Source organism: Grus americana, chromosome 1, assembly GCF_028858705.1.
Source record: "Grus americana isolate bGruAme1 chromosome 1, bGruAme1.mat, whole genome shotgun sequence".
Taxonomy (NCBI): Eukaryota; Metazoa; Chordata; class Aves; order Gruiformes; family Gruidae; genus Grus; species Grus americana.
In genome coordinates, this window is record NC_072852.1 from 187,972,869 (window position 1) to 187,999,105 (window position 26,237).

At 42.1% G+C, this 26,237-nt stretch overlaps 1 long non-coding RNA gene across 2 annotated transcripts in view; it reads right to left on the minus strand.

Annotated features, from left to right (window-relative positions):
- LOC129200536 (uncharacterized) overlaps positions 1-26,237 on the minus strand; it is a 208,637-nt gene that overhangs the window by 117,559 nt on the left and 64,841 nt on the right. For both annotated transcript variants that reach the window (XR_008574957.1, XR_008574956.1), the window contains exon 2: positions 6,665-6,748. This is a non-coding gene — a long non-coding RNA (uncharacterized LOC129200536). The remainder of the gene's footprint in view (positions 1-6,664; positions 6,749-26,237) is intronic.

The window sequence follows — 26,237 nt, forward strand, 5'->3', positions numbered from 1 at the left end:
TCAGCTGGCATCTGATGTTTCCAAATAAATGACCCTAATAACCTAAAATGTTTAATAAATAGCACAAGTTGATTTAAACCCAAAACACTTAAGAACACTCTGAAATACTGAAAACAATTTCTTACCCTGGGATCCTGTTTTCTAGAATCTTTTCACCATCTGATTTATTGTAACATCCCTGATATTTTAATTTCATGAGGAAGAAGCCCCAGAGTTTGACAACTAAATCTAACTCCTTAGTCTGCAGTGCCGGGATTTGCTTGTTGCCTGCTGGTCAAAGCTGTACAGCTCATCCTTCATTAGCATTTCTTGTAACATCGACAAAGTGGGATTAGTAGAACATAAGGCTGCACTGGGTGCATGTTATTTCTTCAAACCCTGTGATTCTTCAAAACCCCCACTCAGCAGCTACCAGTGCTAAAGTAGTTTAAATTCTGTTTGGTTGGCATATGTAAAACCAGCAAAATCTTTACATCAGTTCCCCAGCTCACAGGAAAATAAACTTCATGCCCTTTATTCTCTTAATATTTAATGATTAGACAAAAGATGGCACAGCTTCAGAACTTGAGACAAGCTAAGCCTGCAAGACCCCTAGACCTTTGTGATTACTAATCTGTAATGGGATGTCAGCTGGATTTGGGACCTTTCTTTAAACTACCACCCATAGTGGAATTTCTGAACATGCCCTGGGAGTGCTGTTGCCACCAGATTGCCAGCTATAACACACTTGCGCCTGGTTTCTGCAAGACAAGGTTGATTACATTTACCTACAGACTCAAAGAGATAGTTCACAGTTGAGAAGCCCAAAAGGTGACAAGTTCCTGTCTCTACAACAGATACAAGTGACCAGTTGACTCTGAGAACTGGGGATGAGGCAGGGTCCTCATAGGTGGAACATTTCCCACGTTATCTGGAAGGTTTCTTACTCATCTTTGCTGATTTTAGGAGTCCTAGGCAAGGGTGTCCAATTCTTTGCATAGGCGTAAAAGGCATTGTCTCTTTATCCTTAATGTCCTCACTGTATCGTTCAGAAGAAATTGGCTGGCATCCGATGTTCCCAAATAAATTACCCTAATATCCAAAAATGTTTAATAAATAGCATAATAAGCTTGATTTAAAACCAGAACACTTAAGAAGACTCTGAAATCATAGATTCATAGAATCATAGAATCATAGAATCACAGAATGGGTTGGGTTGGAAGGGACCTCAAAGCCCATCTAGTTCTAACCCCCCTGCCATGGGCAGGGACACCCTCCACCAGACCAGGTTGCCCAAAGCCCCATCCAACCTGGCCTTGAACACCCAGGGATGGGGCATCCACAACTTCTCTGGGCAACATATTCCAGTGCCTCACCACCCTTACAGAGAAGATTTTCCTCCTAATACCTAATTTAAATCTACCCTCCTTTACTTTAAAGCCATTACCTTTCGTACTATCACTACACTTTTAAATCTCATTAAAATATAGACAGTAGAGTAGACATAAAGATGCATGAACTACAGGAAACATCTGCATCCATTTTCTCACTGTTTTTGAACAAGTGGTATCATTTCAAGAGGTTGTTGAAGAGGCTTGCACTAATTTGTAACATTCTGCCTGGAATGATCTTGCCCAGATCGACCAGGATTCATCTCACTTGCTTTACAGCCAAGTAAACCTGGAAAGGCAGGTTCCCTCTACAGTCCATGGAGATAAAGAGCGGTCTCCAGAGAGATACTCATCCCATTTTCCTCAGACACAAGCTTTAGGATGGAATATATTAGGCACAGGAGGTGCCTGCCTCCATTGTTTGAAGAGGTCATGATTGTCTTAGACAAGATGTCCAATTTTTAGACACTTGAATTTAACATAAACCCACTCTTAGTGTTGGTAGTAAGACAGATTCTTCTTTCCCAGAAAGGAAGTACTTTTCATAGAATCATAGAACCATAGAATCATAGAATCATAGAACCATAGAATCATAGAATGGTTTGGGTTGGAAGGGACCTTTAAAGGCCATCTAGTCCAACCTCCCTACAATAAGCAGGGACATCTTCAACTAGATCAGGTTGCTCAGAGCTCCGTCCCACCTGACCTTGAATGTTTCCATGGATAGGTCATCTACCAGCTCTCTGGGCAACCTGTTCCAGTGTTTCACCAATTTTGTCCTTAAATACCTGTTAACAAGTCAGAGAGTACCTGCTTCCTCCAAAGCCTCTATCTGTTCTTCCTTCCAGTCCTTCCAGTCTGCTCAGTCCATGTGACAGTGCAGCCGAGTGGGGCTAGGATGTGGCAGCAGAGCGACCTGCTTCGGTGGTAGGGTAAAGCTGCTTCCTCCTTTGGTCTGCTGTTGCAGGATTGACTGAGTTGTTTATAGCACTTAACCAAAGACTTTTTATTAAATGGGTGCACAAGTGAAAAAGGGAGGAAAGAATGGAGTAAAAGACATCTATGAGACTTGGAGTACATCTGCACTGCACAATTCCATAAAGATATTTGAACTTGCTCCAATCCCAGCAACACATCAATGCTGGTTCAACACCGAAGCTGTTTATTCCAGTTATGTCTGCTATGCTGTTTCCAAAACCCAAGCTCTATGCTCCATGATATAGTGCAAATCTGCTGCATTAGTAATACAAGGAACTACATGATGAAGTCATACCCAAATATACAGACAACTCTTGACAGTTAAGTGTAATGCAGAATTTTTACACAGATGACTCCCTAAATGGTCCCCATCCTCCAGAACCCACATCCAAATCATCTGCAATGTAATTTCACTCAAGTAAATAGAGACCCTGTTGAAGTCAATGGAGTTACAACAGAGATTAATTTGTCCCTTAAAGCTTTAATAACAGGAAATAACCATCTGGCTCTACACGCCTGCTTTATTTAATTTTTATAAGACACAGAGTGACAGTCTTTATAGAAAGACAGATGATTATTGTGCACTATCCAAGCATCTTTTCTCAAAATCAGGCTTTATCCAGCAGGAAGAGTGCGTGCACACTTGTTTCACTTACTGATATCTTTCTTCTTTTATAAATGTGGATGTTTTATATTACTGTGGTTGATGTCAGTAAAATCTCAGTTCCCATAATCCCTGTTCCAAGCAAGTGATGCAATAGTTGAAGCCTTAAACTCTATTAAATATAAATAAATAAAATAAATAAGTATTCATTCAAGGATAACATGCTCAGAGCAGTGGACTCAGCTTACTGTCTTTCTGTGTCATTTGCCTTCTCCATTTTGTGGAAATGAAATTGATTTGCCAAGTCTTGGCATATGAAAGAGGCATATTTGCTCACAAGTATTTAGCTACATGGGTTCATCCCAGTATTAACAGAAGTTATATAGCCAGATCCCCACAGGAAAACACAGGCAATTTACCCTTTCCCATAAAATGTGAATTTTTCCTAGCAAGCTAAAGTGTGAAAGCAATAGTTTTAAGTCAAGAAAAGTGGTTATATTAAATAAATATGTAGTGGCGGTGTTCCATCCTCCCCCAACAGAAAGCAAACTGTATGCCAAGAGTTTAAAGTAGGCACTCTTTTATGTAGCCATGTTCACAGAGTCTTGAATGAGTCCCTTTTCTTCTGATTCACATCAATAAGCACAAAATTGCAGCAGTCTTCATTGCTTCTAAAGAGAAGTCTGGGACCCATTTTCCTCCTAACCCTCTTTAAAACTGTGTAAAACTTGCAACTTTCCCATCCCAAGATGTCCTGGGTCTCAGTGAGGATAAATTTGCATGCATGGAGGGTCAAAAGCAGAAGTTGAAGACATCTTAAACTTCTTTAAGAGAAATTGTAAAGGCTATTTCTTACAGCTAATACAAATGTTTCTCATGGAAAAATTAATGGTAGAGCTGGTTTCCTCTGTGTCTTTGTACATAAACCCCATTTAAGAGCATGATTCAGTAGGCAGGAAACTGAGCCGCTAAAATAAAACCCCTGGAAAATACAAACTGTATTAGAAAGGCTAACAATTGCTATTTTCCTTTTAATGGGCTAACTTTTTAACATGATTATGATGGGATTTGCCAGAATTAATTCTATGCATACAGGAAGCAGCCCATTCCCCATTTCACCATCTGTGGTGTCATGCTGGGTTTTTAATAGAATTCTGTGGGCATGATATAATTACAAATCTAGTAAGGAGTTTGTGTCTGCAATATTTGTGTGAAGTAATACAATGTGTAAAGTTTTACTAGTGTCTCTTCAGAAAGCTCTAAGAGACACAAGCAGCCAGAAGCCAGAAATGTGCTAATTAAGGTATACAACAAAATATTAATCAAGAGATCTGGAGGAGGAGGAGGAGGGGAAAAACCAACTTCAATTAGTCACACCATTATGTGGCATCCAGCATAGTCTGAAAGAAAAAGCTAGCTGAACTGATGAAACAGTCAAGGAAAATAGCCAGGAAACCTGTCTGGCATGCAGTATGAGGGTGCGGACCACGCATGTATTCTGTAGATCCACATGAGCTTCTGACAAAGACCATTTGCAGAACAAAACAGTCAGCACTGAGGGCACAGTGCATGAGCTTTTCCAAGAGCACTTCCCCACATTTGCTTTCCCAAGCCTCATGTTTGAATAATAATAATAACAGAGATGTTAAACATGCCATACTAAAGAAAGCAATGGTTAATTACTCTGTAAGCCTCCCTTCACCATTGGGTAAAGCAGCACATTCCCTCTGGGGATAACACTACCACTGTTAAAGGCAGCACCGTAAATGTCCCTGGGTGTGCCAGGGCTCAGTTGCCTCAGCCCTTCTGTGCATATTGTTTGTCTGAGACTCTCAGACAAACCAATACATTGTTGATTCTTATCTCTACTCCCTTCAGAGGTTGATGATGGGAGCCACCTACCTGTTCTGTAATGTGTGTGTCCCTGGAATTTGTCTTGTGACCCCAGGTAGACCTTTTGTGCCATGCTATTTGCAACCCTAATTTGTCATCAGACATAGGCACAACATCATTTTCATAAGACTAGACCACACAGAGTTTTTCAGATTTGCTTTATCTGAGACCAGCCAGCTTTCAAGGCATCATGGTTCTGTCTCCTCCAGAGCAGTCATATTTTAGTTTAGCTTTCTGCTGAACAAGTCACAGCCTTATAACCAATGTGGTCCTTGTTCAGCTTAACATTGGTGTGGATCAGACACTGCCTCTGCAGTCTTTGCAGTGGCTTGGTATTGTTTTAATGTCATTTTCTAACATTTTCTGCCAGACAAAGAATGATGTTGTAATGTGGTTCCACACCCACAGCATTCCTCTAAGTGCAATGGAGTTATATCAAAGACAATCTACAGGGCAGAACTAAGAAATATGATAGATAGGATGATAGTTATGAAACCTTTCTTGAAGAGAGACTGTAGGGATCAAAGAAACTGTTCAGCTACAGTGCTCCTTGCAGCAAAGAAGCTGGAAGCTGACAGCAGCTCAAGGCTGACAGTATCAAGATTTGTAGGTAAAGAAGGCACAAATTGGCCCCTCAGAGGGTGAGAGAACACCCAGACTCAGCACACATTCATCAGGAAGCTTGCAGAAAGTCAAAATGTGACATTAGACAGAACTTGCACTGATTTCCTATTACAGGTTCATGTCTCCATGTTCTCCTTGACAAATAAACTGTGCTTGGTTTTGAGTAAGCCCAATGCCATTTATGCTCACAGAGCCCTGGAGGAAAACTCAGTGCGGACAGGCTCCCAGCTTCTTCAGCCTGGTATGCAACACGGTTGCAAGATGATATCTTGTCAAAAAGGGAGGATTGCAGAGCCCCATTCCAGACACCACGGGCACCATAGGCGTTTGAAAGCACTCTCCTTTGGAGGCTGGAAGAGGATCTGGAAGAGGGACCCCAGCCAGTTCCTGCAACAGCACCACTGGGAAAGTGCATTCCTGCTTGTCACCAAAGGTACAGCACTGGCAGCAGCCAGCGACCATCATTCTACTTTGAGGCCCTGATATGAAAGGGTTCCCCCTCATCAGCTGAGGTGGTTTTCATCAGTGTCCTTAAGTGCAGGGATCTTCATCTTTGCTGACTGTATTGGATTTCTATGGCAAGGTTTTGTAGCGGAGGGGGCTACAGGGGTGGCTTCTGCGACAAGCTGCTAGAAGCTTCCCCTAGGTCCAATAGAGCCAATGTCAGGCTCCAGGATGAACCCACCACTGGCCAAGGCCGAGATCATCAGCAATCGTGGTAGCACCTCTGGGATAACAGAGTTAAGAAGGGGAAAAAAAAAAAAAAAGGAGCAGCAGTTTTTGCAGCCAGAGAGAGGAGTGAGATGTGAAAAACAACCCTGCAGACACCCAGGTCGGTGAAGAAGGAGAGCGAGGAGGTGCTCCAGGCACCAGAGCAGAGATTCCCCTGCAGCCTGTGGAGAAGACCATGGTGAGGCAGGCTGTCCCCCTGCAGCCCATGGAGGTTAACAGTGGAGCAGAGATTCCACCTGCAGCCTGTGGAGGAACCCATGCCAGAGCAGGTGGATGCACCCGAAGGAGTCTGTGACCCCATGGGAAGCCCACACTGGAGCAGGCTCCTGGCAGGCCCTGTGGCCCCATGGAGAGAGGAGCCCATGCTGGAGCAGGTTTGCTGGCAGGACTTGTGACCCCGTGGGGGACCCACACTGGAGCAGTCTGATCCTAAAGGACTGCACCCCATGGAAGGGACCCACACTGGAGCAGTTGGTGAAGAACTGCAGCCCGTGGGAAGGACTCACGTTGGAGAAGTTGGTGGAGGACTGTGTCCCATGGGAGGGACCTCATGCTGGAGCAGAGGAAGAGTGTGAGGAGTCCTCCCCCTGAGGAGGAAGGAGCGGCAGAGACAACGTGTGATGAACTGACCACAACCCCCATTCCCCATCCCCCTGTGCTGCTGTGTGAGGGGAGGAGGTAGAGAAATTGGGAGTGAAGTTGAGCCTGGGAAGAAGGGGGGGTGGAGGGGAAGTGTTTTAAGATTTGGGGTTTATTTTTCATTACCCTACTCTGATTTGATTAGTAATAAATCAAATTAATTTCCCCAAGTCGAGTCTGTTTTGCCCATGACAGTAACTGGTGAGTGATCTCTCCCTGCCCTTATCTCGACCCACAAGCCTTTCGTTATATTTTCTCCCCTGCCCCGCTGAGGAGGGCAGTGACAGAGCAGCTTTGGTGGGCACCTGGCCTCCAGCCAGGGTCAACCCATCACACTGACTCAGAAATCTACTGATTTGCTTCAAAGAGTATCCTTGTCTATATTCAGATTTTAACTGAGAATCTGAACTGTTGGATTTCATATCTTATAAGTGAAAATTTCTCAGCATTGTCTTCTGCATTTCCTCGCAGCTGGAAACTCTCACCTTATTTCTTTGCTATTTTAGCTGGGACAGGTAGAGGATGGACAGCTCTAGTGACTCAAGCTGCGGTTTCTGTTCCAGGTTGGAAGGAGTAATAAATAGTAGCAGAGAAAAAAATATGGGGCTGGCTTCTACAGTCCAGCAGAGCCTGAGAATATACTGGGAATCCTGGCCCAGATCTCAGGACATGTGTGTGACAGGTGAAGACCTCAGCAGCATCTTCTCCCTCAATCCCGAAGGCCAGTGATTTGACTAACAACCATCCTAAGGTTAGACATTTGCTACATCACCAAAGAAAAGAGAAGCCAGAGTGGAACTTCATATTGCAAAGAGCAGCATGAAAATAACATGAAGTTGTCAGTTCATCTGTGAGTGACTGTTAACAAACAATATATTGCAGAGAATGGCTGCTTTTAACTCCTTTCCTCTAATCACCTTTTCAGAACTATTTCAATTTCTCTGTGCTAGGGAAGGTACAGAGGGATTTGCAACAACAAGGGAAAGGTAGTCCCGTAGCTTTCACCCACCTATTCTGCTCTGTATATCCATTTACCTTTCCCTTTGCCACAGAAATGCGGTGATCATCAGTGCAACTGGGTTCAGAAGATATTTTGCTCAAGTGCTTTCTGTCAACCACACTACGAGCATTCTGAATTTTTTGTTTCGTTGTCCTGGAAATTCTAACACATATGTATTTTATAGCAAACAACTCTGCTTTGCTGAGAAGCCAAATATCCTCTATGATTTCCTTGTGAATTCTAGAAGGTGAATTCTTTCTGTTCTGGTATTTGAGAATAGGAGCCAGTGTCCCACACTACATCAGCATTTGCCCACAGTATTGCAGTTACATCACCAATTTCATGGGATATTGACCTGCTAACTGGCAGCCATTTTTAGTGGCCGCCACTGCAATTTTTATCCAGCAAAATCCTATGGATGGCTACTTGTCAAAACATACCTACAAAATCAAGATGAGATCTTGCAAAATTCCAGCCAAAACATCAAAGGTGGCAATTCTGGTTTACTGGAACCAGCCAAGGAACAGGATGCAAGACAAAGAATTTCAGTCGGGATTCATCTTTATTTTTTTTTTCCCCGCGGCTGGTATAGTATGCATTTAACAGACAATCAGGGCCTCTGTCACCTCTGCTTTTCAGGACTTCTTTTCATCAGGCAACTTTTTCAGTGTTCCAGCTATAGCATTTGAGAACTCAATTCCTATTCCAGCCTCATACTCTTGCTGCAATAATTTCAGACTGTACTGAAGGAGAGAAATCTGCTTATAAGTTTTCTTGGCTTTTTGTGTTATGGAAAGATCATGTCTGAAGAAGTGAACCCACATGCTCACCTGCACCAGCTGAAGTGCATGGGTTTGCAATGATTTCACATCACACACTGCCCACAGTTCAGTCTAGATAACATGGCATTTACCTTGGGCTTTTTGATCTGTACAAGTCAACAGGGCATTAACTGCCTCATGAGGACTAACACAACCTCTGCGTTGTCATTAAAATCCTACTTTGCTTCTAATTTATGCCTTCTCGAAGCTTTCTCATCATCGTGATGATCATGATATTGGTTATTTGAAAGGCATAAACTGCAGGACTAGAATTAAGAAAAAATATCTCTAAAAATAGTTTGGAGTCCTAATAAAAACATCATATCACGGAGGCTCATGATAGAATTACACAAGTCAGCAGGACCACAATCACATCACTCTATGTCTAGTTAAATTTCAGATACACAGTTTGACAGCAGCAGAATGACATGTCTGCATATCTGGAGGAGCTGTTTCATACCTGTGTTGCTAGAAAAACAGATTGGAAGTTCTCAAATCTTTAGGAAAGGAAGGGATGACTGTTTCCCTGCTGTCCTAAACAAAAATAGGTCCTTGAGGATGAGAGTCTAATTCTGCAGTGTGAGCCTTGTTCAGTCATGGGTTAGCTTTGAGGCCTTCAGGGCTACAAAGGCAAATAAATGCTAGTCAGGGTGAGTTAGTCTCACCTAGGCAGGTAATCAGTGTAGGAACAGATACTGGTCTTGCTCTCTGTTTTCAGGGGTGCATGAAAGAGGGTCTGAGCCAACACGTTGTATCTAAATGCAGTCTGGGAATGTCTCACATAAGGTAGGAGAAGATCTGTGCAGCACCCCCAGGTCACCATTTTGCCGTGTCACCACTTTGAAAACCTGGAGAAACTGAAGAGAAGAGTGAGCTTCGAAAGATCTGTCTCGCAGCCCAAGGTTATCTGGCCCATCTAGACTTTGGAAGCAATTTCTTCCCCCCCCCTTCCTCAATTCTTATGTTTTCTTTTTTAAAAAATACCTCATAATTTTGCCTTTCCAGAAGAACCTACCCCTCTCTTTAACCACCCCATCTGTCATTGCCTTTGTAAGAAATTCAAGCAGTTTCTCTTCCTCAGATCCTTTAAAGTCTGGTGCCTGTCATCTGCTCTTTTGCAGATCTTCAGTCAACAATCTTTATTGTTTTTTACCCTTGTACACGTTCTCTAAAGGCCTTATCTTTAGAAGAGGTCTTTCAAATTTGAGATATTGGCCGTCATTCAGTCCATATTCCTCAGAAATGCCTCTCTGACGTGTCAAGGCACAACCCTCTGGAGTCTGTGGCACAGTGGAGTGTAGAACTGGGGCTGAGTTATGGCTGTGACATATCCCTTCACGCAGTTGCCTGCTGTGGGAACTCTGGTAGTTTTCTTCCTTCTGCTAAATCATGGCAGAAGGACGGCGAAGGTTAGCTTCTTTAAACTTCTTCAAAGCTTTAATTCCACTTCTGCCTGCCTGTCCTTGTGAAAGCTTGTATTAAAATCAGATGATCTGGGAAGCCAGAGCTGCGGACAAGTCTCACTCACAAACTGCATTTGGTTACCACAGCATCTCATGACAAAGACACTGTTAGAGGTTGGTAAGTGCGTTCCACGGGCATTCAGAGCTAAACTTCACACAAACTTTTCTCACTTTACTGCGCAAGAGTTGGAGGTACACTGAGTCTTAACTGCAGAGAATTTAATCCATCACCCATCTTTACTGCAGTAATGTTAATTGGCAGATGTTTTCAGGGTGCCATAGTAGTCAGTGTCATCTGTTCCCATACAACATTAAATGACAAACCTATTTAAAAAGTGATTAATTTTTCTTTTAACTTCATTGCTTTAGCATTAGGTTTCATTGATTTACTGCATCTGAAGTGGGGCATTTCTGCAACTGCAGATGTCCAACTATAATGTGAAAAAATCCTGTTCTTTACTATGGTTGCTTGATGATTTGGTTGCAGTAGGTAAAATTTCTAAAAGACAAAGTTCCTGTAATTATGGGAGAGACACTGAATGAAAACTATAAGTTTGTGTTCAATGACCTAGCTCTTGTCCAATATCTTGAAATATTGATGGAGTGTGAAGCTCTACACCATGTGATTTGATTATTCTAGGACAGTTGTACCACTTGGGATTATTAAGTTATTGATAGATAACTGGGTCATCAGGTCAAAATCAGTTTATTAAAAGATTTTAAACCATGAATGAGGGTAAAAAAGTATGAAGAAGAAACAGGCTGAATAACCCCAACATAAAGGACTTGTAGTGCAAGTCATGAACTGTGTGAGGGCACTGGAAGAATAAAAAATCCCAATCAGAACCTAGAACCACTATGAATAATGATGCTCAGGAAACACCTTCATTAGCTGCTGCCTGATGTTATGTTGGTGTCCAGAATTACTCTTGACAATCGATATCTCATTGTATTGCGTGCTGAACGAACACACTGGAAGACATTGTTCTGCTTTCAAAGATCTTACAGTAGAAAAAGCACACAGAGAAAAGGCAAAAGCTAACACAGTTGGCAGATTATCACTCAGCCTTGTTTTATTTCTATTACAGAATTAATAATTTGGTTGGTTTTGGGTTTTTTTAACTAAGGGAATTTCAGACTCTATATAGGGGTGGGTAATGAAGGACTGTGCTTTCTTTTATGTATGTATCAGAAGAAATTAAGGGGTAACAGGAGAAGAGGCAGAAAATGAGAATAGATCTCTTAAAATATAGTGTACAGCATGAAGAGCACTTAATTTTCGTAGGCTCAAAGGACTGATTGTGCTTAACAAAATTTAAGGATTATGACTCTGCTTGCATTTCTGAGGAAAAAGGTTGAAAAATACTGTGTGACATCTCTCTGGTTTCCTAAAAGGCTATCAGTAGTACAAAAAAACAAATAATGGTTTAATCCTCATTACATTTTTCAGTGCTCTGGACAAAAACATTTTGGATTTGGGGCACCTCTGCAGATAGGGAGAGCTTGGAAGAAAAGTGGAAAAGACATTTTCAGAAAATTAGGTTACAGCATCACAATATATTTTTCTCTCTGGGAACAAATGATTGGAAGATATTTTTAAAACATTTTAAAATAAAGGAAAGTAGCAATCATTAGGGTAACACAGATGTAGCTGAAATTGGTGTGTGGGTTTTCTGGAAGCTTTTTCATTGTCAATGAAGTTTTACATTCAGTACAGGTGGAGTTTCCAGCAGCTTTATCTTTCAAAGCATCTGCAGCACTTCAGAGATTCTTCTCTGTGTATGCCCAAATCATTTAATAAAACACCCAGAGAAAATACAGCTCACTGGATTATGGCAGATGGATAACTGACCAGAAGGAAACTTCCCTCTCTAAAGCTGATTCACCTGCAAAGAGAAACATATCTCTACAAATATATGAACTAGTGCAATTTATTCTGATAAAGTCTATCTTTCCCCATTTTTTTCCTATGTAAAACATAGTAAGTAGGGTTCATGACTGTTTTAAGACGTACACATATTTTGCCCTGAAGAGGTACCTTTTAATCTGCCATTGAATCTTCAGCCTGGAGTGCAGCACCTGTTGGGTTGTACCTCAGAGACATCATAACTCTTGTCTGAAGTGGCACATGTCGCATCGCCAATAAGATGGCATTAATTAGCAAACACTTTGTGAATCATAGGAGCCACAGTTGCTCCGAGGTGCCTTTCATTATCTTGTTTTAATGTTTTTTTATTGACAAAGAGAAAGGTCTAATGGTGTAGAATTGAGCAAGGGCTTACTCTGGGTTTGCTCTTGGCTGTCTTGCATGACACCATGAGTGCCTCTATGGAGAGCCAGCTCCAGCTGCAAGAGGAGCATGAATTCATCTGTGAGTATTTCCTCGTCAGGCATGAGCTCTGGGCGATCAGGAGGCATTGGCTAACTCCTCTCTCCAGTCAGCTGCAAATTCAGGAGAGCTCAGGCATCACCATCTGTGCAAAGGCCAGATCTCAGCACATTTCACCCAGCTGCCTTCCCATGGGGAAGCCACAACCTGAGCACCATGGGTGCAAACACAATTTAATGACAGAGGAAAAGTACGCTGGGCTCCCCAACTTTTCTTCTCGTAACCCAGAGGCATGGTGACGCTTTCAGCCTGTTTCACACACTCCAACAGGAGCAGCCCTTTCAGCAAACTACGACGGGTCACAGAGATGGTGCTATTTGGTGGTTTACATGCTTCTACATAGCATCCTCATGGTAAAAATGCTCACCAGCAAGACAAAGGTCCAAGTTCAAAGCCTGCAAACATTTAAATCCCCATCTCTGTGTCCCTGTGTTTTGGAACTAAAGGGTGACATATTTTTAAATCATCTGGATTAAATATTTTCAGATATGAAGCATAATTCAAAAGGGCAACAATTTCCCAGAAATTATTCTGAAGGCCAAGACTTGCATGAAGTTGAAAACAGAATTATCAGTTTATGAGGTAACAATGACTGCAAATATATAGATGAGGTTTTATGTATAACCACTATTTAAGTGACAGAATAACACTGATCTACATATATACATTGTGCATATGTATGACATACACAGACTTGAAGAGGACCGTTTTCTCATGACTGTATTATTCAGTATTTTTTTTCTGTTCTTCTGAAGCATCTGGTAATGGATCCTGTAAAAGTCCTTACCAGAACCAGTCAGATCTTTGGTTTCAGTTTAGGTATCAAACCCCATTTTCTAACTACACAGAAGAGTGTGTAGGACTGTAAAATGAAAGTCTGGAACAAGAATTGTGCCTAACATGAAAAGAAATCTACCTGGTGAATTTTCTTGGAAAATGGTAGAAGAAGAACATAAATAGCACTTTTTAATAGCAAATGCTGAAACAAATCTGTGCTGTTGCCTTGGAGTCGGCATTCTGCACTGCACAAGAATTCCCTTGTCTGTAACAAGAATACCTTTCCGGCTACAAGGATGGGTAAATGGACCAGCAGAGCAAGACCAGCTCCTTTAAACTCTTTATCAGTGGTGCTGCTGTCTAATTAGCAATTGATTGTGGCTGGGAAATATGTATCATTGCAAATTAAGCTAGTACCCTTCAGGATCAAAATGGAAAGTTTGTTGTAAAACTGTACCCACTGGTAATGGCATTAGCTAGTGCTAATGATGCCAGCTGCAGTATAACTGATTGGCTCACTGTTCGAGTTTCTATAGAGGAACCATTTCAGAGAAATTTGCTAATTTGCACTCTCTGAGGGTGATGTCATGGTTTACTAGCATGGAAATATTCACCATAAGACATGGACTTGGCTTTAAGCTGCAAGGGTTTTGCATTGTTGGCTCTTTTAATTATACAAAATATTTCCCATGTATAAGTACCTTTTCAATGGCTCACAACAATAGCTCTGAGCAGAGCTAAATTAAATACAGCAGAAATTTAAATACATGTAATCTTAGCAAGATAATTTTCCCATTATGGCTAAGTGCTTTTGTGAGGGTAACAGCCATTCCAGAAAAAAAAAAAATGTTGCATTTGGGTGGATCATTTGTTCTCTTTATCGTTTAAACTTTTGGTCTACGAAGTTTAGTTATAAGTGACTGTCTGTAATGGTGAATGTTCTCCTCTGAAGAAGTATAATGCTACAACGCCCTTATAACCACAGGGCATACAGAGATCACAGGTGCTGGTACACCAGCATGCCTGGAGCCCACAAGTTCAGTGATGCGTATTGAGTTTCTTCCTGAGCTGAAAGAGTCTTAACAATACTAATTTTAACCTAAACACAGGTAAAGAGGACCATTGTACTGCTGTGCCTGGGAAATAACTCATACTCCTTACATTTGCCCTGTTCTCACACTAACTTAGGACGTTGCTTTTGGTTTAGCGGCACGCAATGCTGCATTTGGATTACCATCACGAATTGCTTGTTAGTTTTCACAGCAATCTTAAACTCATTCTCAGTCATGCAAACATAGTTCTGCAGCTTAGCAAAGTGTGTTGTATTAGTTGCCTGTTCACAGACATGACAAATAGATATCGCTCAACCCACCTCTGCTTTTGGACTCACCCCGCAGTCATTCTTAGTTCCTTAGTTGGTATGATAAATGCTTCATGCACTCAGTATTCACATCAAAAGCCTGTACAAATAGTGAACATGGTGTTAAAATACTTTGAAATATGATCCAATCCATCACTGAATTTCCTTCTTACTTCCTGGAACGAACCACCAGCTTGCAGGGAAAAAACTCCCAGTACAGCAGAAGTCCTGACACGTGGGGTTACTCCGTGGGAGGTGTAGGATCAGGCTCATTCCTTGCTGCTAAGCAGCTAAGTGAGGTGCCTGAGCCAGGAAGCCAGCTGTTCTCAGTCCTACGGTGTTGTAAGAGCGAGAACTTCTCCTCTGCATGGTGATTTGGGCTCCTCTCTGGTGATACCTCTCTCTCTTTCCTTTGACAGGCAACCTGAATAAGCCTGTGGTCCCAGCTGAGCTGCATGCAGGTGGGTGCAAAGAAGCAGAGTCCCACCCTGATCAGGTTATTTTTAGCTGTGTTAGCAATTGTAAAGCATCAGTGCTACCCAGGAGCCCTGTGGCACTGGGGGCTGTACACACACAAGAGATGACAGCTCCTGACCTAAATATCAAGTAACAAATGTGTTTAAAGAAGGCCATTTTAAAGAGGTGACATGCTAGCACTAGTAAACTTTTGCAGACTCTAAGTGGCTCAGAGAATGTATAAGTCACGGTTTTATAAGGCATAGGCCACAGACAATGGACTGTGGAGGAGAGCTTTTCACCTTCTCAGCGAGGACTCACTGCAGAATATCATCACCACTGGGTACAAAACAGAGGTTAAAAGTTAGATCTAGTGTGTCTGGAAACAAGGTTAAGCCTTTCTAGTTTCTATATTTGCAAGGTACTTTTCTAGAGCATTTAGTAAACTACCAGGGTTATATCAGTGATTAGATAAAAGATGGTCTTTGCCCTTCAGCAGTGCTCTTCTGTCCTTGCACTTGAGCTCAGGCTGAAGTTCTTACTTGCAGGTAAAACAAAACCTTGCTACTTTGTGTTTAAATTCTAATGCTTGAGCAAGATTTATCCCTTATATGCTGACCTGTGTTTTAAGAACTTAAAATGTGTATTAATTTTACTACTAAGACTGTTTTCTTTCTGTTAAATTACACTGCACATGCATTCTTTGATGCAATATTTGTTTGGGATTCGTTTTGGATTTTGTGGTTTTTTGTTTTTTTTTTTTTTTATTTGCCCACTGTTTTTAACAACGAAAGTGTTCAGCAAAGTTCTTTTAAATTTAGGGGGGTTTGAGTATTTGGGATGTTTGAGGGACTGGTTCCTTGAACTTTCTTGCCTCCCAGCTGACAATACTTAATATGGTATATGTTGGTACATCAACTGCTTTCACAGAGCCAAGTAGTGTACAGAAATTTCCTCCAGTTAAGGTAAAATTACAGGCACAAGAAAAGAGAACATAAAGCAGAAATATGTTACTTTCACATTAGGAAGGGAGGGAAAAGTAGTGTTATTTGAATAAAAGACTTCAGCCTAGGAAACTTCACACCAAATAAACAAAGAGCTTCACATGTTGCGTATCCCTTCAGGATGTGCTACACAGTGTGTCTAGGAATAGCGGTAACATGGGACAGGTAGCTTAAAAGAGCAGAGAACACTTCACCTTGGAGAATTATCATCCTAGACCTTGAAGCAGTGGAAGAATATCAAGTATCATTACAAAAATACACAAAGGGCCAAGTCTGGAGATGGGGCCTTTCCAAATCAATGTCTGAAGCACTTTCTGCCAAGTGCCTGCTGACCTTTATGAACTCTGAGAAACTTCAGCTACTGTTGATATTGCAGGCAGGACAACTTATTGGCAGAAGCATACTCATAGATTACACACCTTTAAGTGTTTCATTTTTCATGTGTGCTGCTCACTGAAGGCCACGCAATATGGATTTGCACTGTATATTTTTTGCACAACTGGAAGCAGAAGAGGTAGTTACATGAAAATACTCTTCTGCATGTGCAGATTGTCCAAAAGCTCTGTCTTCCAGTGCAGCCTGAGCAAGATAATTCCCCCTTGGGTTTTCTTGAAAATTGAGATTGTGAGTCATCTTCCCTGTAAGAGGTTCTGGAAGCTAGAAGGAGATGAGAAGGATGATGCCTTTATCAGCTCTCTTAATTGGATCCAGACCTTACTTTTCTGAATGACATATTCCAGCTCCATATTCACAGCTGGCTGCTCCATCAAGCTCCCCAACCTTGCACAGCATAAACTGTGTGGGATCACATCCTCTTGAAGAATAATGAGCTTTTCCATCTGCTTTTCACATACTTGGTCATTCTTCGCAGGGAAGTCTCACTCTGAATCTCTCAAGTGACACACTGATAGATGATTGCTCTGAGTCTTTATATGGTTCATCCCATTTCCAATGGCAATCCCGTCTGTGTGTTAGATCAAACAGCCCATACTTGCCAAGTAGTTGGCAAATGCTGGTAACCTATGAGTGATCTCCCAAAATAACAAGAAGAGTCGCTGTCACCACATGAGTTTAGATTCTCTGGGCAAAGTAGCAGAAGATATAAGCAGCTGAGGAAGGTGTGTTTGAAAGAATAATGACAGGAATGAAACAGTTTGGGAAGGAAATGCAACCACCAAAGTAAGTGGAGGCATTACCAGCCTCAGAGAACTAAGAAATCTGGAAATGGTGTATGAAGAGGCTGATGGTGCTTGGCACATGGCTGAGGGTGCACACAGCTCTGGAGAACAGGGCTTCCAGGCACCTGAGGACACTCAGCCAGCTGGTGGGGTTGGGGGGACCAATTTTTACTGCTGAGCTTGGCACCATTGTATTTTTATCTAATGAAACCCAGCTATTAGAGGCCAGACTGTCTTTCCTCAGTCAGGGCTGGTCAGTGTCCCACTGCCCAGAGCAATCATTTTTGCAACAGTGACCATGCCAAAAATAAGGAACTTTTTGCTGGATAAAAATTATCTGTGTGTTGTATGGTGACGTCCCATGAATTCATTAGTTCTGCACAGTTAGTGTTTCAGACTGGCTGGCTCGAGCTCATCAAACTGAGTTCTCAAACAAATGTAATGGTTAAAATACCATCTTCTAAATAAAGCACTAAGTTCTGCAGAGGGGGGATGGTCAGAGATCTCCACTGCCTGGCAGAAACAGCAGGAAGGTCCCTGCTCCTGTGGCACAAAAACCCTAGACACTCCTGCTACGGAGGTGATGGTCTACCAAAAGGACATTGGAGGGTTTGGGTAATTCAGACCTCCCTATAATGATTCAGTTGGTGTCAGGGTTTCTGAGAATACCAACAAACTGACTGACAAAGCAGAGAATGAGCTGGCAAATCGGGTGGCATAAAAATAGCTGTCTAGTACGAATTCTGGGGAGTCTGGAGGAAAAAATGCTCCATGCTATTTTAAGGCATGGATATTTCAACTCCCGAAATTCAAGATGTTCCTCTCAAGACAGCAGTAAGGTCCCTGTGAGTCAGGTATGAAGAATAAAGGGATGGTGAAAAACTCAGAACAAGCCCATTTTAGAAGTTTTTTTACAAATTACAGTATTTGAACCCTCCACATTATTTTAAATTCTGATTTCTTTTGAGACATTTATGTTTCTGAAGAGAACAAACAAGATTTTTAACTGCATCTTTGAATTTGGGCAATGGTGTAAGACCTATCCTTTCCACTAAAACCTTTTTTGCCCTGAAAGTGTACACATTTATGGTACTAACCTAAAAGCAAGCAAACAGCAGGAAGACACATAAAAAGAGATAAAGTATTTCAGTTTTACTGTGCCGTAGTTTTGCTGAGTTTGGTCTATGCCTTGGCCTCAAATTATTCTGACAAAATATTGATTATTTGGTTAGATCTGGTGAAGAAGAAAAGGAACTGCATGGGAGAAAAGGAAGCTGAGGGGCATAAGGATTCAGAAATGTCATTTCACCAAAATCTTAACTCTGTTTCATTCCATTCTTTCTGAGAAGAAAAACTCACTGCTGTCCCAGGTGGAATGTCTTTAACAGGTTGTATAACCAATTCAGTAGCAGATGAGAGAGAAAAATGAAATTCTATTTCTTGCAGGCTGAATAAGTCCCCTGCCTGCTGGATTACAGAGCTATCCTGTAGATAGCTTCCTGTAGAAGCAATCCTTCTCTCTTAGCAATATAAGAAAGGGGGAGTGTTGTTAGCCTTTTTTTAATTATTTTTTGTGCAGAGCAGAACAGCTAATAAGATGGGCAGAATGGACAAATTTGCTTCCTCCTGAGAAGAACCAATAAACCAGTGGGTTGGCACTCAGTTGAAAAGTGGAGTACAGCTTCATTTGCTACTTAGGCAAGCACAGCAAACTTCAACTACTTTTATCTACAATCTTGGAGACGCCATAACCACTAGGCTGTTATCTGTTTAGCATGACATGTTTTCTCTCTCTCTCTCTCTCTGCCTTTTCAGAAGACCTTGTGAAAAATATTTATTTTCTCCTACCGCAGAAAGGGACCATCTTTAACATCTTGAATACGCATGTGGAATGGGAAATCCAGCTGTGGTCAGGACAGCTGTACACATTCATTAACCAAAGAGAAGAAGAGCAGTATCTTTGTTGAGCCCAAAGACCGGTCTTTAAAAATTATGACATATTATATTGTCAACCAACCCCAAAATCACCTTTCAGGTATTTGGCTGCTCTTGAAAAAGCCAAAGAGTTCTGGTGAGCTTTTGTGCAAAATTTCTTTAGTATCAAACCAAGAGTTTCTAGGCCTGAACCAATATCTACTGAAATCAATATCTTCAATAGACATTGGGTCCTTTTTGTGTCTGGCTAATGTGCAGCAAAAGGTCTGAATTTGTCTTATTCTCTTTCCCAATACCACACTTCTGCTCAGCTTCTCCTACCCTATATATTAAAATCTATTTATTTTCCTTTATGTTTTTATTTGTATTTTCCACACAAGCATAAACATTAATGTTCCGACATGCAGTAGCTAAAATATTAAAGCGAATAAGCAAACAGATAAATTTCACAGAAAGCGTAAGTGATCATTTATATTTCCAAGCCTGGTTAATATTTTATTCATTTTCACAGGATCTCACAGATTCACAGATTCACAGATTAGTAGGGGTTGGAAGGGATCTCTGGAGATCATCTACTCCAACTCCTGTGATAGAGCAGGATCACCTAGGGCAGGTTGCACAGAATGGCATCCAGGCAGGTTTTGAATATCTCCAGAGAAGGAGACTCCACAACCTCTCTGGGGAGCCCGGTCCAAGGCTCTGTCACCCTCAGAGTGAAGAAGTTTTTCCTCATATTTAGATGGAACTTCCTGTGTTCCGGTTTGTGCCTGTTCCCCCTTGTTCTGTCACTGGGCACCACTGAAAAGAGTCTGGCCCCTTCCTCTACATATCCACCCTTTAGATATTTATAAGTGTTGATGAGATCCCCTCTCAGTCTTCTCTTCTCCAGGCTAAACAGACCCAGCTCTCTCCGCCTTTCCTCATAAGAGAGATGCTCCAGTCCCCTCATCATCTTCATAGCCCTCTGCTGGACTCTCTCCAGTAGTTCCCTGGCTTTCTTGAACTGGGGAGCCCAGAACTGGACACAGTGCTCCAGATGTGGCCTCACCAGGGCAGAGTAGAGGGGGAGGATAACCTCCCTTGACCTGCTGACCACAGTCTTCTTAATGCACCCCAGGATACCATTGGCCTTCTTGGCCACGAGGGCACATTGGTGGCTCATGGAGAGCTTGCTGTCCACTAGGACTGCCAGGTCCTTCTCCGCAGTGCTGCTTCCCAGCAAGTCAACCCCTAACCTGTACTGGTGCATACAGCTGTGCTTCCCTCGGTGCAGGACCCTACATTTGCCCTTATTGAACTTCATATGGCTCCTCTTTGCTCAGTTCTCTGGTCTGTCCAGGTCTCGCTGAATGGCAGCACAGCCTTCTGGTGTGTCGGCCACTCCTCCCAGCTTAGTATTATCAGCGAATTTGCTGAGGCTACACTCTGTCCCCTCGTGCAGGTCATTGATGGATATGTTGAATAAGATCAGACAAAGCACTGACCTAAAATAGTTGTGTCTGTTTCTCGTGACTAAAGAATGCAAGGTAATACTGACATTTAACACTGTAATATTTTTCCACATATTTAAACCTAGAAAGTTCCCTTAATGTAAGACAAATTCTTAAAGATCCAGAATTCCAAGTACACTAAGAGCTTCTGAACGTCTAGGATTTTTAATTAAATCTTTAATTAAAGTATTAGCACTAATTTTTTGTAGATAAAGCTAATCAGCTGGACTACAACATCTTTTCTGTCTTCTGCAGCTGAAACATTGTTCCAGATTTTATTAGAAACCAAGTCAGATTTGGGCTCAAAGGACTGCCACTTGGAGCCTGTGCTGGAGAGGAGTGATGTCCAACAGTACATTGGGAACAAAAGAAATGTACGTGGTCTGTAGCTTCAGGGAGTGATGGAGTAAGTTACACTTTGAGGTGAAGACCTACACGGTCATCAAAAATCTCACAAAAATCTTAAAGCAGATCTTGTAAGGTTCATAATAAACTTTGACCAGACTTCGGCAGGGTTCAACCTCTAGAGCAGATGTTACTGCAGGGGCCACAAGGAAATATGTGGGCAGTGTCAGCAGTCACAGTAAGTCACAGCCACACAACACATCCATCGTTACTCATGTTTCCCATTCTCACGTTCTTTTGAGGAGCATAGGAGAAAGAAGACTGGAGAAACAGTCCCTCTCCCCACATGCTTCCAACTATAGTTATCTTCTCAGGACATAATGAAGAAAAATAGAAATGGCTGTCCTGAGTCCTAATACAGATAGCTCCCACCAGGTGGTCGGTTACAGTCTTGATAAGAACATCTGCAGTCTGTCAATAGTGGCTGTAACAGGAATAAGAGTCACCCATTTTTTAATCTTCATCCTTTGACTGATTGCCATGTGCCATGGGACTCCACAGGGCAAGGATATCCACCAGAGGAGTTCCTGCATGGAAGACCCTACTCAATGAGACCCTCTGCTTCTCTGCACACACCTATAAGGGAACAAATGGCCTTGTAGCATACCTACTGATATTCTGATTCATTCAGCTCAGGGGAGGGGCCTGAAAGGAGATAAAGAAATAGGAAAGATATTTTTGACCCAACCATCTATTACCCAGTAATGTAAATTAAGGAATATGCTTAGGGCTATTCACTCTCTGAGTCCAGTACAATGTCTTCTACTTTCGCTTTTCTATTGTTCTTCATGACACATTCTTCTACGCCCCATACACCTTCTTTTTCACTGAAGAATCATTATTTTATTCCCAAGACCTTATTAAAAACACTATCTGTATTGATTCCCTCATGAGGCTTGTCATCAGTTCCTGTAGTTTATAACGTGAATTAATAGTGTGTTTTGATTTATAAAATATTGCACAGAACTTCAAGTCAGGCTGATCATCCTCTTCTGTTGTTTTTCTCTCCACTTTAATAAAAAGTGTTTCAAGTCTTTAAAAGCAATGTAAATGAAATCTTGCCTATTTTCCTGTCACTTCTTATCGTACTTCAAATGATGACATGTTTTCTAATCAAGCAGACACTGCCAAACACCTCAGAAAGTGTCACTTGTGCCATATGAGGATAAGGTACTTGATGAGACATTTATAAAAGATATGAAATGAAGGCAAGAGCTCAATGAAAAAGAAGTAGCATTCATCCGTTGTGATCTTGAGAGAAGTAGGGGCTTAAGTCCTCCACCAATATAAATGCCTCTGATGCCTACCAGCTGAAAATCCACTCCTGAGCTGGTAACTGAAGCCCTTTACCAAGTCTTAGCGGACTTGTTCATCAAGCCCTCTCTACAGAGCTGTCAACTGGAAAACATGCCTTCCTCCCATGTCTTTTTTTTTTTTGTTATTCCATTATTTTTCTTGGATTGTTGAAATTTAACTTTTACAAACTCCTTCAGAGCTTTTGGGATCCACATGTTCTGCTTGCTACCCTTGTATATGCCACAGAGATTTTCTCTGCTTGCTAGAAAATGCTTTGGCCCTTGTGACACCAACTCTGAAGTAAGCCCATGCAATTTTCATGGATACATACTCTCTCAGACTCCACATATCGTGATACTGACAGTGCCTTCTCTGCACTTGTGCGCAGGGTGAAAAGAAAAGCCCCACTGCTCTGCCATGCCAGTCTATTGCTTTCTTGATTTCCTACACCATAAGGCTTCTTTTCTTGAACCTTATAAGGTGGATGGGATTCATTGTGCCTCACCTCATCATTGACTTCTACAGCATTAGTCATCCAGACTTCTTTTACCAAATGAAACAAGCACTTATAAGGAGAAAGTTATGTTAGCAAAATATGAAATACACAATCTTCTAACTAGATATATAATTTTGTTACCTGTTACCATACGAGCATGACATAAGGAGTATGATACCCCAGATGGTAAAACTGGAAATGAGAAGTAAAAGTAGGGTAACACCACCCTACTCACACATGTATAGAGTGTGCACTGAGTTTTATATAGTCTCTTCTGGTGGACTTCAGAGTATTTAACAGACGCTAACAAATACCTGAAAAACTGCCTGTGTTCATTTCATTCCTCAGCTTTCATACTATTTAATTACTTTTATATCTGGGTTTCATGTTCCTCCTGCTCCTCATTTCTTTCAAACTGTTTTCCAGACAGCAGTATTGCTTTCTCTCTGTTGACTCCCTTCTTGGCTTCCCACCTTCTGTACTTTCCCATTTCCACTCAACTCCCTCCAAGCTATTTCCCCTTCACTGGGCTCTCATTATCTTTCACTCCTCACACTCTTCTGTGTGCTGTTTTCTCTCATGCTCATCCCTTCAATGTTGGGGTTTTTTTTCTTTTCCCATGAATTTCTATTCCTCTCAATCCATACTGATTTGCACACATTGACATGCCACCATTTTTTGCCCCAGCCCTATGTTCATTCATACCATTGGTACTGCACTCCTTAGCATAGACAGAGAGCAAGGAGAATGACTAAGAGATGTTGTGTTGGTGGAGGTGGATGTTGAGGGGCACAGAAGACGGGGAGAGAAGAGGGAAATCATTCTGCCAAGCTGCAACCACATTGCACCCCACTGCAACTGGTACTTTCCCTCTCCTGTTCTTCTGAACTCTTCAACAAGTCTGCTTTACTCCCTTGGGTTTCACTCATGATGTTCAATGCAACAATTTCTCCCTCCATTTCCCCTGCAAGTCCTTCCTGAAGAAGCAGTACCTTTCCACACCAGTGCTCCAGGCTTAGGATTTATTCCAGCTAGTGTTTATGGCTGACCACGGACAGCCCTCCTGGCACATCCTGGTCCTATCCACCAGTCAAGTGCATTACTATATACTAAAACATACATTGATCCTGTTCATTCTTCATGATATTAGCCAAATACGCCTAATGCTTAGTACTTCACCAATTTTAGATTTAACCATGGCAGTAGACTCCTATTTTTTTTAAGGCTCTGGCCTTGCTTGTGTTTCTATCCAGGTCCAGATCTAATCTGAAGTCTTTTTTTGTGGCCATCTTCTGTTCTTTTGTCAGTTTTGTCATTCACATCAGCTGTACTCTGATGAAACATTATTTATGGAGCAGCACCCCACATGGAGCTTTGGTAGTCCTCTTACTACCTCCAAGAGTGATCACAGATCAGAAGGAAACCTTTGCAGAATAATCTTTGCTTCTTCTTTTTCAGTCTTCAGGTCATATGGTTCTACTTACATGGCTGCTCTCATCCTAACCAGATAGGGGACATCACCACCCAGCATTGCTGGCAGCCCTTTCACCTCTGATTCACCATGCCACAGCTCAGTAAGCTCCTTCTGCATTCAGTCCCAGCATTCTTGGTTGATCTGAACCTGGACCAACTTCCCTTGCTGATGCACAGAGAAGTACCCTGGCCTTTTGCACCATGCACACCCTGCACGTCTTCCTCCAATGAGACTGCACTGCCCATGGTCTCAGTAAACCAGGACCAGGGCTTTAGAAGATAACCTAGGGATCCTCTGGATGGGTTCCCCACAGCTGCAGACAGGCAGGGAGGGAGCTAATGATAGCGGTAGCACCATGACATTTTCCAGGCTCTCTAGATTCTTCTCTCTGAAGTCTTTCCTAGCAGCAGGCACACTTGCCGTCCCTCTGTTTTCCTCCATTAATGAGCTTGGCTGATTAGCCCCCTTGCTGCTTCAGTTTCTCTAAGCCACAGTAACCCAAATGCTGCTCCCACACACTTTCTTGATACCTAAACAATCATTGCCCTTTTCTCTGTCTTGACCTTTTCCCCGTCCTCCTTCAGCTATCTTTTATCAGTAAGCCACAACAGGATCTGATGGCTTTGATTTCAAAGCATGGTAGTAGTTTGTATCCTTCCAATTAATTCACTTTCAGACAACCAACTTGCAGAGTCCTCTCAGCAAACAGCCTAGCAGCCAAACAAACCCCAAATCCCCATCTGCAGATATCTTTTACCACCTAAAATACAGAATGATGGAGCAGGAAACCTTTTAGTGTGTTGTGCTTTGACCCTCTGGTAAGCCAGTGGGACCCAAGAATGGAGTTAAAGGCTGTCTAAGGCATGGGTCTTAACAGAGTGCAAACATGCTAGAGAAAATGAAAAGTGCACTGGAGCTGAAGTAACATATCCCCCTCCCCCGTCTCCCCCCCCCCCCAAAAAAAAAAAAAAAAGCTTTAAAATCTTCAAATTCACTTTGTGGGGTTTGAACATAGCAGCCTGAGCTGTGCCACCATGCTTGCTGCTCATGGCAGGTCCACTTTTTATTATTGGTACTGTTCACAGAGGTGATGAGAGACTTGTTGAAAGCCATAAAAAGGGTCTGTCACACCCTACTGATCCTGCCTGACTCATAGCTTAGCACCTCTCTTTGCCCCCAGGCAGTATTCACAGGTCTTAAGAAATAGAAAAAACTTCTTTGAGCTTGTTCTGGGACCCTGATGGGGGATAAGCTTGCTTTTCTACCAACATTTCTTTTCTGACTAACTGTAGTTTTATTTTTCATTGGGCAGATTTTGTCTGTTCTTTCAGTTCTTTGGCTGGTTTTTGATTGTTTGTTTTTATTAATCTGTTTCTTGTTTGTCTGTCCTAAATTTCATTGTCCATATTCCATATCCTTCTTAGCCAATATAAACCAGAATATTATGCTGCCTGTTGTTGACTTTGTGACCCATTTGTGTGGAACAGAAACAGGCATGGGTATTCTTGGTGGGTCATTGCTGGGAGCAAAAACTCAGAAAGGTAGAGAGCAGTCCTTTGGCCATAACATTAATGTCTCTGCTATTCCCACTGTCTCTTCATGCCTACAAAGCACTGAAGAAAAATTTCCGAGATCACTGGGAGCTTTCATTTGCTAGTGCAGTGACAGTAAACAAGAGTGATGCGACCGGTCAGAGAAAGGGGAGCCAGTTCAGCAGGGACGCACATCACACATCTTACGTCTTACAGAACAAGATGAATGAAACCATCCATACAGATGAGGGGAACAAATCAAGAAAGCAATGTTATGCAAGCAAAGCCTGAAACTCAGAACCAGAAAATGCCTCCCTGAAC